We start from the raw sequence: 16132 nt of genomic DNA on the forward strand, positions 1-16132 counted from the left end.
GCAACACCATGTTAACTTCTTTTTTTTTTTGAAGAAAATGTACAAACTGAATCTTTCACAAACCTCAGTATTTTTAGCCTCCTCTGTAAACACTCTCCTGGTCAAAGAATCCCAATAATGTCAACCAGCAAGGGTCAAGTGTAAATAGAACAGTGTATGTGTGAGGCTGTGTGTGTGTGTGTGTAGCTGTGTGCCATGCTAGCTACTTGGATATGCTACTTACTGCAGCAAAGGAACCATGATTGATGGGCTGCATATGACCAGGATCCACAGAAAGTCATGCAGTGACATGTTTTTTTCTTATTTTATTTCAGACCTTGAGATGGATAAGCAAGCATTTATTTATCAATTTATTATCTGTCAATTTATTTCTGGAAAAGATGCATCCTTGAAAAATGACAATAAAGCGTTTGGTTAAACAAAGCGTTTGGTAGATAATAAATAATATAAATCAGTTTTGCTATGAATCATTGACAATATTTAAATAGCATAAAATATCTTGATCATTTACAAGAGATACCAAAGCGAGATACAAGACTTGGTGACGGCCTATTGCTTTTTCCGAATTGGTATGCCATAGCTGAAGTTGTTGTTTTGTTTTAGGTTATGACTCAGAGTTAAAACTATGCTCTGCGAATATGCATTCCTGAACAAGTACAAGCTAAAATTGGCTATTGTCATGTAAGATACTGCTCTTGGTGGAAACATGGCCTCCACCTAACAGCACTGGCTAAAACATGGAAACATGGCCTCCACCTAACAGCACTGGCTAAAACATGGAAACATGGCCTCCACCTAACAGCACTGGCTAAAACATGGAAACGGCCTCCACCTACACAGCAGCACTGGCTAAGTAAAAGCAATGCGGAGACCAGAAGCAGGGAGGTAATGAAACACCAGTGTAACAAGTGAGCTGAAGCGTGAGAGAGAGAGAGAGAGAGAGAGAGAGAGAGAGAGAGAGAGAGAGAGACACAGAGAGAGAGAGAGAGAGAGAGAGAGAGAGAGAGAGAGAGAGAGAGAGACCGTGGGTGGGGGGTGGTGGGGAGGGAATGGAAGCCTGTTCCTGAGACCAAAGCAAGGGGCTTTGGGTGTTGCATAAGAGCAGGCCTAGGCTGGAGGGGGCAGCGGTTACTATAGATCACTACAGCAAACTTAAACAGCCAAAGTCCACACAATCCAGGCCTCCCCACCTCTATCGCCATTCCTCAACTACACAACCATGTAGTCCATGGCTGCCCTAGAAACATGACCACCACCTTCACAATGTAATATACTGTTTTCACTCGTTTGCTTGCTTGTTTTTCTTCCCTTGTTATTTTATACAAATACTTTAAAGTTGCCTTGATGTTTTTCTTTAAGATCTCGAACATCACTATGGTGTGTGTGTGTGTGACTTTTCCAATTACATAAGAAAGCTTTTGGTAATACCTAGGATTTCCAATGTCATGGGGAGGCCAATACTTTCATCTGAAATATTTGAGACATAACTACTAGCACATACACAGTAACCCTTTCACAATATCCTGTGTGTAGCCTACAGTAATATATTCAAGAATGATTTACAAATGAGTATGAGTATGTTGTTGAAACAGGCACTAGAGCTGGTGTTGTAGATTGGTGTTTTGGCAGTCGCCCAAGATCCAACCTAATTAGGGTCAACTCAGGCAAGTTTAGATCAGCTGTTAGAATTTCATGATTTCAATGAATACTGCTACAAAATGTGTTCCCATGAATATAACTTTCTTGATGTACTATAACTATAGTGTTAAATACAATTTCTTGATCATTTGATCACTTGAGATTTTTAATGTAGGTCTAATAATACTTCTTCATACAGTATTGTGAAAATGGTTTTAATGGTCCATCTTGTCAATCTGTATATGTACACTGAATTTCAATTTATGTTTATAGATATTTCCTGTTTCATTAATTTCAATTCCCTCTTTATCCTCATTTAAATTTCTAATTTCAGCCACACCGTTTTGGGTTGACCTATCCTCTAAATGAATATGATCGTAACATTACTGCACCTGGGTCAATATTACAAAGTAGTAGCGCTGTTAACCTCTCCGGGTTTATGAGGTTGGAAATGGTAAAGCACACTTTCTCTGTGTATGAGTCTGTGTGAAGGATGAGGTATAGAGCATAATGGCAGGAATCAGTTTCAGCTTAAGCCAGGCATGTCATTGTTAGCCGTTAGCTCATAAATGGTGCTGAACATTGATACCAGTGACACTGTGAAGGTGCCCTGGTTTTAGAAAAAGCAGGTAAAAGGAAAGTCTTGCATGTGTTGAAGGAGGAGTGCTGAAAAAAAAGCGTCAAGCTACACCTTTTTGACTCATGGTGAAACCCTTTTATTTACCACTATTATACTGTCTTATGTCATATGGGAATTGGAACAAAGTCGAGAGGGGAGGGGAGGGGAGGAAAATAGTAGCCTGGGGTAATAAAAGGAACAAGGGGGGGGTAAGAAATTGTCAAAAAGCCACAGGAATGTTGAAAAGATTTAGGTAGTAATAAAGCACAGTGTAAATAAAACCTGACATAGTCTAAATAAACCATAAAGTGCTACGATTACACAACGGAGAGTGTTGACATTTTCAACAGCACAGTCTCCCTTCCACATATGATTCACAGCTGAAATTTTGAAAGTATCTGGAAAATGTGCATTTAAAAACACACACACACAAACAGAAATTGAGAAAGGCACTGATTTTCAACCCTCAGACACCCTCAGAAGTGGACAAGACAGACATGATAATTTCTTAAACACAATGTCACATGTAATTCATTTGTTATGACATGCCCTTTGTTATACAAATCAGCAGTTAACAGCAATGGCAATGCTTAAGTTACAATGCAGTACTCTGTGTAATGCCATAGTAGCGTAGTATTATGGTAGTTACACCAGTGACTAGTACAGCCTTCCACTGGTGGAAACGACGAACACCATAAGGCTACCATGAATTTACAATGCTATCAATGAGTCAAACTCAATATACAACCCACCATTGTGCAATGACAATGTATGACATTAGTTTAGTGTCACAAAGCGGAATACATATTTTGACCTGGATACAACCTATGCCAATGTCCTGAAATTCAACACCAAACATCAATAAGCACATCATGAGCCGGCAGTAGCCACAGATCATAGGTTAAGAGCTCGCCATAGCGCCTGCCTTCTGTTGATGGTTACAGCCCATAATGTGCCGTGAACATTTTTCAGGGATTTCTGTCATGAAGCATGAATAATGGAGCATATAAGCTCGGCAGGCACTGAGTGGGCACTGCAGGTTAGTGTAGCTGTTTGTTTCACACGACAACACGCCAGCAAAATGAATTTCAACATGACAGCATTGCCAAGAAGGCAAATACATTCTATTTGCTTCTTCACCTTACTGGACACCTTAATTTCTCCCTTGGATCAACAAATGATACTCTATTCTACTCTACTCTACTCTACTCTATTCTACTCTACTCACGGCACTGGCAAATCATGCAGTATAAGGCCATCTAACAGTTTTTACTGCATTTTTCAAAATACATGCAGTCCTATAATAAACCTGCACACAACAATAGTTTGTCAATGTACAGGTTTATTTTCAAATATAATGCAAAATAGCTCTCCTACTCGTGTCCACAAGGCCAGCAACCCATCATGAACAGGGGGAAATGAGTTACTCTTCATGAACTTTTCAATATTGCATGCCACAAGGCATACCACCCAATTTAAAGGCAGCTTACAGTGGGTTCCTGCCTGCTCTCCTCTCCTCTTCACGGCACGTTTCCCTCTGAATGCATGCATCAGCAATGTAAATATCCTCTCCGCAGCTGCTCTGCGAGAGGTCTGTTTTTGATTTGAAAAAAAAAAATGCCAGCGAACCTCCACTGTACCCTAAGTGTGGCCTCTTGCATGTCTAGACAGACAATGGTCTCCATGTTCCAGAGGGTGGGAGCGATGGGAAGGAGTGGAGGATACAGGATGTAATGGGGCCTCTCTCCTCTCTCACTTCCCGTTTGTTGTTGTAATTGAAACACTACCCTTGAATCCCATGATTTTAGTTCACTGTTAAGAATATGACTTTGTTTTGCTAAAAGACTGCAGTGAAGAGGTGGCAGAAGATCCAGCTATTATAATGTGATGGCATGTCAATAACAACACCAAAAAGGAATATCTCTTCAGTGTCCATTTTCTCTGCCCTACCCCGAGCCTGTGAATCTCCTTCTCCACATCTTTTTCTTTTCCGTTCCCCTCCCTCTCTCTGTTTCACTTCCCTCAGTTGCTCTGTATCCCCGACCTTGGCTACTCACCCTCCACATGCACGCATGCAGGCATGCACACACATACATGTGTGCCCCTCCCCCACCCTCTAGCTCGGCAACCCATTTACCAACAGCACTGAAGGACACTAGCAAGAAATTGCAGATACATTCACAACAATTCTTGGCTCATGATTAGCTTACCACATCTTCAGATACCATGCACACATCCTGGCAGAGGTGACTGCAGATAATCTCAGTTTTTCGTTCCTTTTGGTCTTGAAAAGGAAATTAATGGTGGGCAATAGCCTATATCTAGCCTAGAAAAAACAATAGGCCTATCTTCAAAAAATAAGGCCTATCCTTCAGCCTAGTTTTGTATAAGAGAGCCTCTAACAATGATATTTCATCCAATTAGCCCATTCAGCAACTCCCTATAAGAGTCATAAAAAAACATATAACTACGATTCAGACGATTTTAGTATTGGTCCTGATGACAGGCATTGTGAAAATATGCAGTGTGTACCACACCCCCCGTGATTGCGGCATGATATGATGCTTTAAACCTCACGCGGACAGAGTTGTTTACCTCTTCACTGCTCCTGACGTCATGACACACCCCTGGTTTGTGCTTGTGTGTGTCTTTGTGCGAGTATGTATGTGTGAAGGAGGGTGAGTGTAACTGCGTGTGTGTGTCCGTGGATATGTGTTTTCGTGGGGAGGGGAGATTTCCCCTAAGCGCGTTACGAGCGTTGGAATTGACCAAGCACAGAGCGCGTGTCGTTCGATGTCACACCAACCGAAACAGCAGACTCGCGCAGACGGCCACTTTGATCTGTGATTGGAGGAAAAACACACCGTTCCGACCAGCTTCGAGGCGTGGCTTGCCCAAGTGATCTCTAGCTATTTAGGGTCAAGTTGAACATTTTTTTCCATCTCAACAAGCGGGGTTGTAAAGTTTGCATTATTACGACGCAGAGATCTGGAAAAATCACGCGACGAAAAACAAAACAGAATTGGTTGGATTGGCTATTGTTATCCTCGCTGCAAACGCCGAATCCCGAGCTTGCGGAGCTCGGGGTTTTCACGAAGAACGGGGGCAACTAGCTAGCGACGGAGTCGTTTACCCAGACAAAATCAGCTAACGTTAGCTAATCCCTTTGCTAGCTAACGAATCTCAACGTGGGAGTGCTAGTAGCACTAGTCTGAAGCGGAGCAAACACCTCCATCTGCGGATCAGGCTCAGGCTGGTGAGTCAGTGGGCGTGTTGTGTTCGTGTCTCTTGCGTGCTGTTAGCTCGCTCGCTAACTAACTTCTTGGCATAAAATGTCCGTGATTTCCTAGTTCTAGCTTTGTTCGGTTACTTTGCCTGTACGCAAAATACGGGGCGGTTGGTGTTGATCAGGAAAGTTCTGTTCAGGTAAAGAACAACATGCATTTGTGCTAATGCGTTTAGAGCAATAACGTGTAAGCTAACAGCAAGTCAAAACACAAGAGCTAACGTTAACGTTAGACTGTGTTAGGTAACCTGCGCAAGTGACTGCGCTTTTGTCAGTTTGGACTGTATTTGGCTTAAAAAACTAGGAATCATGCAGCCAAACACTGGTACCAGCTCAGAAAATGGCATGCTGAAAATATTGGAATTGTGGCACAGCAGCACAGTAGCGTAGCTATTCTACTCTTTGAAGTATTTCTGCGTATCCATTTTTATTTTTAGATAGCAGCCAGCACAGATCTTGGCAAGTTACACAACGTGGAAAACTTCGTACTAGCTGGTGCACACCTTTGAGTTGCGGGCAAGTCTGCTGTTCCTTCACCACCAGGTATAACGACGGGCATGAAACAGTACGAGGTAAGACGGCGCTTTTCTCCTATTAAGTTATTTAACCTGTTAAGATTGCTGCCTAGAACTACATGTTGAAATGCCTCAGTGGTTCCTAGACATTTCCATACATCTGAGTTCGTTCGAAACATTTCGCTTCACTCAGCGTATGTTTCCGTTGTATGGATACGATATATGCTAAAGTTAGGCCCACGATTAACAAACTTTAGCTGACGATGGAGTTCAGTGTTATTTTCTTTTGCTGAAGTTACCGCAGAATGTTGCTCAATTGTTTACCCAAGCTAATTAATCAATGACCGTTATTTACGTAACATGTGCGATACCATTGCCTTTTTTGTGTTCATCGTTGCATTTTCAATTCATCCACGCACCCCACAATAATTTGTGTATTGGGCTAGTGATCAAAAGTCCTCTGAATGTTAGCTGTAGCTAGCGCTGTCTGGAATCAAGATCTGTGCTGTGTGTTTACTCAACTGAACGAACGTTCTGTCTTTACGAGGACCACCACATGCTGGAAATTGCATCAAAAGAGTCGATAAAACGAGTTTGTCTTTCTGTGTGTCAAAATATATGACGAGGCATGGTGTCAAAGTTGGAGAGCAAATGTAGTGCTGGAATATAGACATAATGTTTTGGTTGTTTTTCTGGGTCGTCTTCGAAATTGTTTTGCAATATATAATTGCAGTTCTCTGTTTACGTAATATTTTGTTGACCATTGATGGTTATTAGAAGTTAAATATCACAGCCTTAATAATGGTTTAATGAATGAAGATATTGGACGGAGTTGATGCAATAGCAATGTATTTCAAATTGTGAAACCGTGAATTACAGTGGAAGTCTATATGTAAACTACATGTAGCATTCGATGGTTGTTTGCATTGTTGTCGGTCAAATGTCTTGTTTGATAGTGACCTATTTGTTACTGTATGTAACATTCATTAAGGTACAGAAACATATCGTCAGTGTGGTCTATTGTCCTAATATCTGTCGATATGAGTTGGCTGATTAGGCTTCATATGGAGGAGGAAAATGTACTTCATTGAGGCACAGGAAAGTGAAATTCGTCACACTGGATGAGCTTGACTCGCTAGTTTTTTTTGTTTCTTTTTTTGTCACAAAGCACTTTGCTTTACCTTTGTCTTCAGCAACCAAATACTGACCCTTATATTTGGCATACAAAATGCAGGCACACACGTTGACACAAACAAACATACAAGAAGTCATGCACACACAGGAATGCTTGCAAACACGCACACATAAACACACACATTCATTCATATACCGGTACTCGTATACTATGTTTTTGTAAACCAACGTGCATTTTTTTCCCCAAAACAAAGTTGTGCAAATTAATATGGATCATAGCTAATTAATAGAATCATTTGAAATGAAATAAAAGCTGCCATATTAAGTGATTCATACTTTTAGAATATGATAAAGGTTAAAATTGGAAGCCCTATGTACGTTATTTACTGGCCAGTATCTTTCCCCATCTTAGAATGGTTTTAAGTGGCTTCTGTCACATGGTCCAAACCTCCTGATCACTAAGTGATTGGACTGTTCAAAGGTAGTCTTTTTCACTGCTGTGTGCGTGTGTGTGTGTGTGTGTGTGTGTGTGTGTGTGTGTGTGTGTGTGTGTGTGTGTGTGTGTGTGTGTGTGTGTGTGTGTGTGTGTGTGTGTGTTGCAGGGAAGTTAACTCCCAGCGATGTCGGCAGCAAAAGCCATCAGTCAGGGCTCACAACAGACCTTTGCTTAGTGGAAAAAAAATGAGAGATTAGTCTGTCGTTCGAGCAAGAGATAGCTTCTGCTTTTGTGGACTTTAAAATCATAAGCCACACTAATTATGTGTTTTTTGTTTTAAAAAAATACTTTATAAGTTATTGTAGATGTTTTGGATTTGATGGTGCAGAGTTGACCTGCTCTTTAATGGTCAGGCGTATGCTCTTAGGGTCGCCAACGGGGTCACTTGTTGTAAGCCGTGCTGAAGTGGGCAGCTTAGTTCTGGGTTTCATCAAGAAGCCTCTCCCCCTGTATTGTGGAAATACTTGTGGTGTGTCCGTTTGCCTTGAAGGAGCATGCGATACACAAGCATGTAACAAGATTAGCGGCGATATCCTGGCTCCGGTCCCGTGTTGCACACGGGAATCTGCGGCTCATATGCATACACACTTGCTCGTACTGTTCCAGATCGTCTCGCTGTCCTCCTAACACATGCTCCATATTCCTCTCCCTCCCTCCTTCTCCCTTTCTCTCTTTCTCTCTCTCTTCTCTCTCCTTCTCTTTCTCTCTCCATTTCTTACTCCCTGCACGCTGGCCTGCTCTGCCACTTGTTTTGCCCCTTCGTTCCAAACTCCCCCCTCCCTGACTAAAAGGACAAAATAAGAGAATGAGAGAAATGGAGGGAGGTGGGGGGAGAGGAGAAAAAAGTTCGGCATGCAAAAGACATGTGGCATCCATCTTTAGAGTAGGCAGTGAAATGGAGCCTCCCTCGTGCCTTTGCTGGTGTTGCGCTCGTGGAGTGGCGGACCCCACTGTACGGCAGGAATGGTACACTCCAGACCCCCCACCCCCACCGTTCCCGCCCGGCAGCCCGCTTGGTACCTGCCTTTCCCTCACACACATACACACACACACACACACACACACACACACACACACACACACACACACACACACACACACACACACACACTCTCTCTCTCGCCTATGTTATGGCCATGCACCTGTGCATACCTGTGTCGTCCCGCAGTCCTGGCCCCGTTGTTTTGGCTGATGTATGACGAGTTGTTAAAGTGCCTCGAGTTGTTGTGGTGGTGGCCGACACTTAAGGGGATCCGTTCAGTTTTCAGGCATACACTCTATGACGTGTGTTGGTAAACGACTCAGGAATCCACCTCTACCTCTACCCCCCATCCTCGACTGCCAGCACCACATGCCTTATTTGAATGCGTAATAAACAACCAGTTTTCACTTAGTAGAGCTGTTATTGCTGCCTTACTACTTAACTGCGTATCCATATAACAGATTAGCCACTGCCCCACTCTCCACGGCTGTGGTTAACTTGACGACTTTGCCTGAAAGCTGGTTCTCTTTTATATGGCAATGGAGAGCTGAGATCGCTTGTGACTCAGTCAAGCTGTTTGGGATCACCGTTTACACTGTGTCTTTGGAGAGGCAGATTTGTGTTGGATGGGCATGGACCTCAAGGTTTGTTGTGTGTGTGTGTGAGTTGTTTATTTGGGCCAAGACCGTTAGTGCCGCGCTGTCCTCATTGTTTTGCTGCCGATATGTTGGGAGACGTCGCAGTGCCATTGAGGAAGCTGCCTGTTAGGATGGCCCTAATGCTTCAGAGAGGGAGAGAGAGAGGGGAATGGAGGGATGGAGGGAGAGGGCTAAGAAAGTCAAATCTGTTATATGGCTGTGGTAGTAAAAGAGAGCTGTTGTGGTCAGGTCTGTACCATGAAGTCCAGACCTGAATGTTCTCACTGGTCATTACATATTTCTTTCCCTCTCTCTCTCTTTCTCTCCTTCTCTCGCTCTCTCTCTCTTTCTCACACGCACTCTATACATACACATTGCCCCCACTCTCTCTCTTGCTTCTACACCATATTTTCTTGTCATTTTTCTGCCTCATATTTTAAAAAACTTTCTCTTGCATTCTCTCACTCCCTGTGTCCAGTCATCCCTCCCTCCCTCTTCCACTCTCTCTCTTTTTATTCGTTCTGTCTGTACGCCTCTCCAGAGGGGCCCAGTGCAAGGGGTGGCTGCAGTCCTCCCTCGTGGTGTGTTAGCGAAGGGGAGAGAGAGTGAGAGCGAGAGAGCATGCAGTAGGGGAGCTAGAGGGGGGAGCGCAGAGCAGCGCGGCAATGGGCTGTTGGATGTGGAGCATAGGACACAGCGCAACACCACCCACCCCCCACCCCACCCCACCCCCTCCCGCCACCCTACCCTACCCTCTCCATACTGAGCGAGAGACGCAGGGAGGGAGGAGGAGAGAGCGAGAGAGAGCATGCGCTGCTCACACTTTGTCAGTCATACATGTTTGCATGCGATAGGTGGGCCTAGAGATGTGTGAAGGCAGAGAAGGGGAAAGAGAGAGAAGCGAAGGAGGAAGAGGCGAAGGGCAGGAGAGAAAGAGGTCAAGATGGATGGTCTGATCAAACACAGTGCTAGCTAGGGCTAGTAAGCCAGCTATTTTTTCCCCCTTTTGCTCTTCTCAACAGTTTTCACTTTCTTGTCTGAGTTTAGGCCTGCCTTTTTGGTCTTCTTCCACTGCTTGCTTTTCGCCCTTTTCAGTTGCTCTCCTTCTCCGTGTCTTTCGTTTTCCATGAAACTCTCGCTCTACTTTCACATGCTCGTCGCTATTTAACTCTTCATCCTTCCCACAGCTTATACTGTATCTATTTGTGGTGAAAAGCCAAATAGTTGAATAAAAATGTGTACTTTGGTCTGCTAGCAGATTGCGGGTAGATGGTCCACAAGGTAAACTTATTTTGAAAGCATGGTGTCAGGATGGATGTGGGCCTTAAAATGAACCCTCGTCCCCACGTCCTGTGGACCATAGAAGTTCTTAATGGGACACAAACATGTTGTGTCTGGAACAGTTCCAGGGTCCTATACTACAAAGCTGGTTCAGGATAAACCAGGTTAAGTTAAGAGGTGAATGAGGACTCCAGGCTCTTCTAGTAGACGATTTACCTCTTAACTTAACCTTGTTTACTCCTGAACCAGCTTTGTAGTATAGGCCCCAGGACCGAGGAGAAATGTCAAAGCACTTTCAAACTTCAAAATGTACACAGTTTGATACTTTTGTCGTTTAGAATGTCAACAGAATGGCATAAGTGAAAAATACCAATGTGAAAAATACCTGTTGCCATTCATGCCTCAGAATCCTATCCCCCTCAGCTATTACCAGCTTTCCTACAAGTTGCATTGGTCCCAGCCTGAAAATGCAGATGATAACCAGAATTTCCCACTGTTCCTAAGAAATAATAAGATATTCAGAGAAATTGAATTTGTTTGAATTTTGTTGTTAGAGAAATCTTTGGATATCTCTATTCTGAAAATGTAATTTTTGAAACATATGAACAAGCAAATTTCAAAGGGTCCTTGTACCTTGAATCGCAGGGAATTAAGCTTACCTTTGTGTAATTACTTCATTTATAATTAAATGGTTAACTAGTTTGTTGTATGCCACATTATTCTACATTTCAGACCACCTTCCATGGTGGACTTGCTTGGGAAAATACAGGAACAGAAAGGCAACAACAGCGTGTGGCTACTACAGAAAGCCAGCCAAGTCAAATATAAGCTTAGCAGTTACGCCATCCTCTGTTTACTCTTTTATTATGTTCAACACCATGTAAGATACAGTAAATAATTCATCTGATTACAGACAAAAGGTCGATCTTTTTCATCTGATCATGCTGATATCACTCATGTCCTGACTGAACGTGTTAATAAAAGCATTATTTAGTAGTTAGGTGATCTAAATTGGAGTGCTCCTTCAGCAGAATGAAATAATCCTTTTGGCTTACCTGTGATCAACCTGTGCCAATGTAGAGCAGTGGTTGGGTCACCTTTTTAAGTAGTATTGTATTAATTTCATATTGGGCCTGCATAATAACATATGTTTATTAGATGTCTGGTGCTGCACTTAATTTATAATTAATTATACATTTAAAATGACAATCACAAAACATTGACAAGTAAACAAACCATGTACATATCTAGGCATAGCAAAACACATTTTGATGCAGAAACTGGTTCCGGCAGAAAAATGAAACATTAAAACCCATTTGGAACGAGTAGTGGATTCTGAGCTCTGGACGTATGGATGGTGGTTGCATGTGATGTGTGCACCATGTGACTGGCTGGCAGTGTTTACAGGCATTGCTACAGTGTTTGAAGAGGCCCCGCGAGTCGGGCTGCATAGCTCATTAAAGGCCCAAATAGGTGCCCCCCGCCCCGTGAGTCTGCTCGGCCAGTCTGCACCGTGCAGTCAGAAGCGGGTCTTGTAGCCGGGGCTGAGACGGGCCCAGCTTGTTGTTTTGGAGAGAGATGGCGAGAGTTCAGCATTGTTAGAGTTCAACTGAGGTCCTGCTTATTTTATGTGTGTTCTGGACGCAGGATGACCCAGCCAGCGGCATGTGCTAATCCGTATTGCTCTCTCTCTCTTTCTCTCTTTCTCTCTCTTACTCTCTCTCTCTCTCTCTCTCTCACACTACTTTCCCCCGTTTCTCTCTCTCTCTTTCTCCCTCTCTCTCTTACTACTTTCCCCCGTTTCTCTTTCTCTCTATCTCTCTCTCTCTCTTACTACTTTCCCCCTGTTTCCCCCTCCCTCTCTCTCTGAGGGAAAGACAAGTTCTGGACCAATTTCTGAGATTGCGTCATGTGATTTGTGAGGAAGTTCCTTGGACGGTTGGGGCTTACGCTCTCTCTTTTTCCTGTGCTATTTCCCCCTTCTCCCTCTCTCTTTCTCCCTCTTCTTTTTAGCACTTTTATAGCGCCGGTCATCATTCCTCCACAGGCCCTGTATGTTCGCATGCGGTCACTAACTCATCGCAAGCATTCCTGAAGTGTGAATCGGTCTCTGCCTGTCTGTGTGCAGTTATGTCTAATGACTGCTTATAAAAACCCTCTCATCATCTCTCTTCTCCTTCTTGCCTCTCTATCCCTCACTCTCTCTCTCTCTCCGTCTCTCTCTCTGTCTCTGTCTACCTCGTCCTCCTTCCACTTGTTCTGCAATCATCATCTTAGCTTACCCCTTTAAATGGCAGATGGAAACTGCCTCAGCCTCATCGGGCTAAATGGAATCTTTGTTTTTCTTTTTTGTTTTGTTTTTTTCCTTCTTCTTTAGTACCCAACATTTTCACCTTGCAGTGCTTTGGTTCCTGCCCAGCCCACAACAGTTGTGTTTGCTGTAAATGCTAATAGCAGTTTTACTTTAGGTAGGAGCACCTATGAGACTGGCTTCCATGAAAGAAGCCAACACCACAACCGGCAATTATAGGGCATCTTAATGCTACCCACTCCCTTAGTACCAACCAAAGGGGCCCATTTTGCAGCCGTGATGTCATATATCCAGCCGTCATCACGGCTACCGTGGTTGAGCGGTAGAACATGGTAGCCCGCTGCACGCGCGCGCCGCTCCAAAGGCTGCAAGCCTTTATTGCATGTCATCCGGAGGAGTGATGATTGGTGGGACATCAACAGTGACACATTACGGTGCTTGACTGCTAGGGATTCAAGAAGAAGAAGAAGAGGAGCACTGAAGCGCTGCTATGTTCCAGCCTCAAATGTAATCCACATGCTTCTGGTCAGCCAACACCCAATTTAAAACCAAGGATCAGATCAGTACATGGGGAGAGCAAAAACAAACCACCGTGGCAGCATAGCCTAGTTGTGCAGGAACAGAAGCTGGGTAAGGGGGGGAAGGGGAGGGGAGGGAGGGGAGAACACTTTAGACCTTACTCCCTAAACCAGGGGTGTATCCAGTGAGCCGCGTTCGCAGGGACTGGTAGTGGTGGTGGCGGGATTATGTAAACGCTCGCCGGGAGAGTTTTTATTAATCTGCTAGCACGTCAAGTGGATGAGCTGGTGGGAGCATGAGCTGGCGGTGCGGGTCTGTCACTGTTGCGAGTGGTGTTTGCGTGCTGCTGGCTCGCTGCCTCTGTGGGTGAAGGGTCAAGCGCCTGAACTCTGGCACAGATACAGCAGCGGACCTGCAGCCATGCCATTTATTAGCCGTTATATGGAGGGAATGCAGCATAGCGGAAACTTGCTCTCACGCTGCGATGGGTTTTGAAGATGGCAGCAGCAGCAGCAGCAGCAGCAGCAGCAGCAGCAGCAGCAGCAGCAGCAGCAGCAGCAGCAAACAGTGCCAAGAGCTAAAGCTAGGCTAGGCTAGGCTAGGCTAGGCTAGCCCCAGAGCTCATTGCAATCACTAGCATCTAATTTAGCAGTTATTTAGGATCTGCGGTGCATTTGCATGCATGGTTGTTTGTCTGAGGGACACCCTTGGATGGCCTTGTGGTAATACCATGCATTGCCTTGCAGTGGCTTTTGTTGTTGTTGCAGATTTGTGCTGCTCGCTGGCTTTCACACACACTTTTACACACACCCAAACGCACATTACACACAGACACAGACTTGAGAGACTGTCCGTCTCATACCACACACACACACACCCACACACTGTGTCACTCACTCACTCACTACGCAATGTAGTTGTTACCATTACATAACAGAAACTGGCCAGCCATTTTACTTCAGTCTGTTTTCCTTGAAGGAGAAGACCTTGCTTGGGCTTTCAGGATCTATTTACAGTATATCACGAAAGTGAGTACACCCCTCACAGTTTTGCAGATTTGTGAGTATATCTTTTCATAGGAAAGCATTACAGAAATTTCACTTTGACAAAATGATCAGTGACCTTTTAACAACATATTTAACCTCTTAAATTTTTTGGTCACTCGGGGGGGGAAAAAACAAAATACAGCCATTAATGTTTGAACATGTACTCACATAAGTGAGTACACCCTAGATTAAAATCCGGTAGAGGAGGGGCCGTGTTGGCTCGAATTGTCTCGAAATGAAAAGGGATTAAAAGGGAGGTCATCATCGGTGTGCGTTTCAACCTTTCTTTGCATTGAACTTTTCCATTTTGAGTGTGCACCTGGCTTAAATAGATTGATGTGAGATTTGAATGCAATCCTATGGAGAATATAATGATCTGCTTCAGTAGTCACAGTGCATGCTGACATGCATGTTTCTTTTAGGTGTATTTCAGATTGCCAATGTTGACAGCTTTCATGCATCCCCAAACCATGTCAGTCCCACTACCATGCTTGGCTATTGAGAGGACACACTTTTTTTGAAACCTCACTTGTTTACCACCGCACATGCTTGACACCATCTAAAGTAAATTTGTTTATATTGGTCTCTTCAGATCACACAGCATGGTTCCAGTGATCCATATCCTTGGTCTCTTCATCTCTCTTGAGACCAAGATAAACAAATTTGCTTTAGATGGTGTCAAGCATGTGTCGTGGTCATGATTTTGTGAGTACATGTTCAAACATTAATGGCTGTATTTTGTTTTTTCTGAGTGAACAAAATATGTAAGCCGTTAAATACAGTGAGGAGAATAAGTATTTGATCCCTTGCTGATTTTGTTGGTTTGCCCAGTAATAAAGACATGATCAGTCTTTAATGTTAATGATAAAATGTATTCTAATATTGAGAGACAGAATATCAAAAAGAAAATCCAGAAATTAACTCTTATAGAATATATATTAATTGATTTATATTTCATTGAGGGAAATAAGTATTTGACCCCCTACCAACCATTAAGAGTTCTGATCCCGCAGATCAAATGGCACTTCCAATCAACTTGTTATCTGAATTGAACACATCTGTAAATAGTAACCTTCACAAAAGACACATTGAATCTGCAGAATCAGTCCATAGTATCAGTCAATCAACCAAACTAAACTCGCCAACATGGGAAAGACCAAAAAGCTGTCAAAGGATGTCAGGGACAAGATTTTAGAACTCAACAAGGCTGAAATGGGCTCCTGCATATTAAGGAGTGAACTATTGGTGCATTTCTTCCAAAGTTTAGGACATACAAAATGATCCTCAATCATCAATCCTATGCCCGTCTGTGGTTCCATACAAGATTTGACCTTGTGGGGATTCAATAACCAGAAAAACAGAGATAAAGCACCCTAAAACTGTATGGGAAGAGCTAGGAAATGATCTCAAGGCAGCTGGGACCTCAATCACGAAGAAAACTATTGGAAACACTTAATACCACAGCGGATTAATATCCTACCGTGCATGTATGGTACCCCTGCTTCAGAGGGAGCCTGTTCAGGCTCACCTTAGGTTTGCCAATGAACATCAAACTGGAATAGGATATGATTGGGAGGTGCTGGAATCAGATGACACCAAAATCAAACTGTTTGGCATTAACACAACTCAATGTGTTTTGAGGAAGAGAAATGCTGCCTATGATCCCA

At 43.5% G+C, this 16132-nt stretch overlaps 1 protein-coding gene across 2 annotated transcripts in view; it reads left to right on the forward strand.

Annotated features, from left to right (window-relative positions):
• The first annotated feature begins 4950 nt into the window (after positions 1–4950).
• LOC134462400 (vitamin D3 receptor B) overlaps positions 4951–16132 on the forward strand; it is a 54386-nt gene continuing 43204 nt past the window's right edge. Inside the window, exons 1-2 of one of the 2 annotated variants that reach the window (XM_063215417.1) lie at positions 4951–5513; positions 5981–6115. The gene's annotated coding sequence lies outside the window, so the exon portion shown is untranslated. The other variant, XM_063215418.1, reaches the window with a different exon arrangement.

This window comes from Engraulis encrasicolus, chromosome 14, assembly GCF_034702125.1.
Source record: "Engraulis encrasicolus isolate BLACKSEA-1 chromosome 14, IST_EnEncr_1.0, whole genome shotgun sequence".
Taxonomy (NCBI): Eukaryota; Metazoa; Chordata; class Actinopteri; order Clupeiformes; family Engraulidae; genus Engraulis; species Engraulis encrasicolus.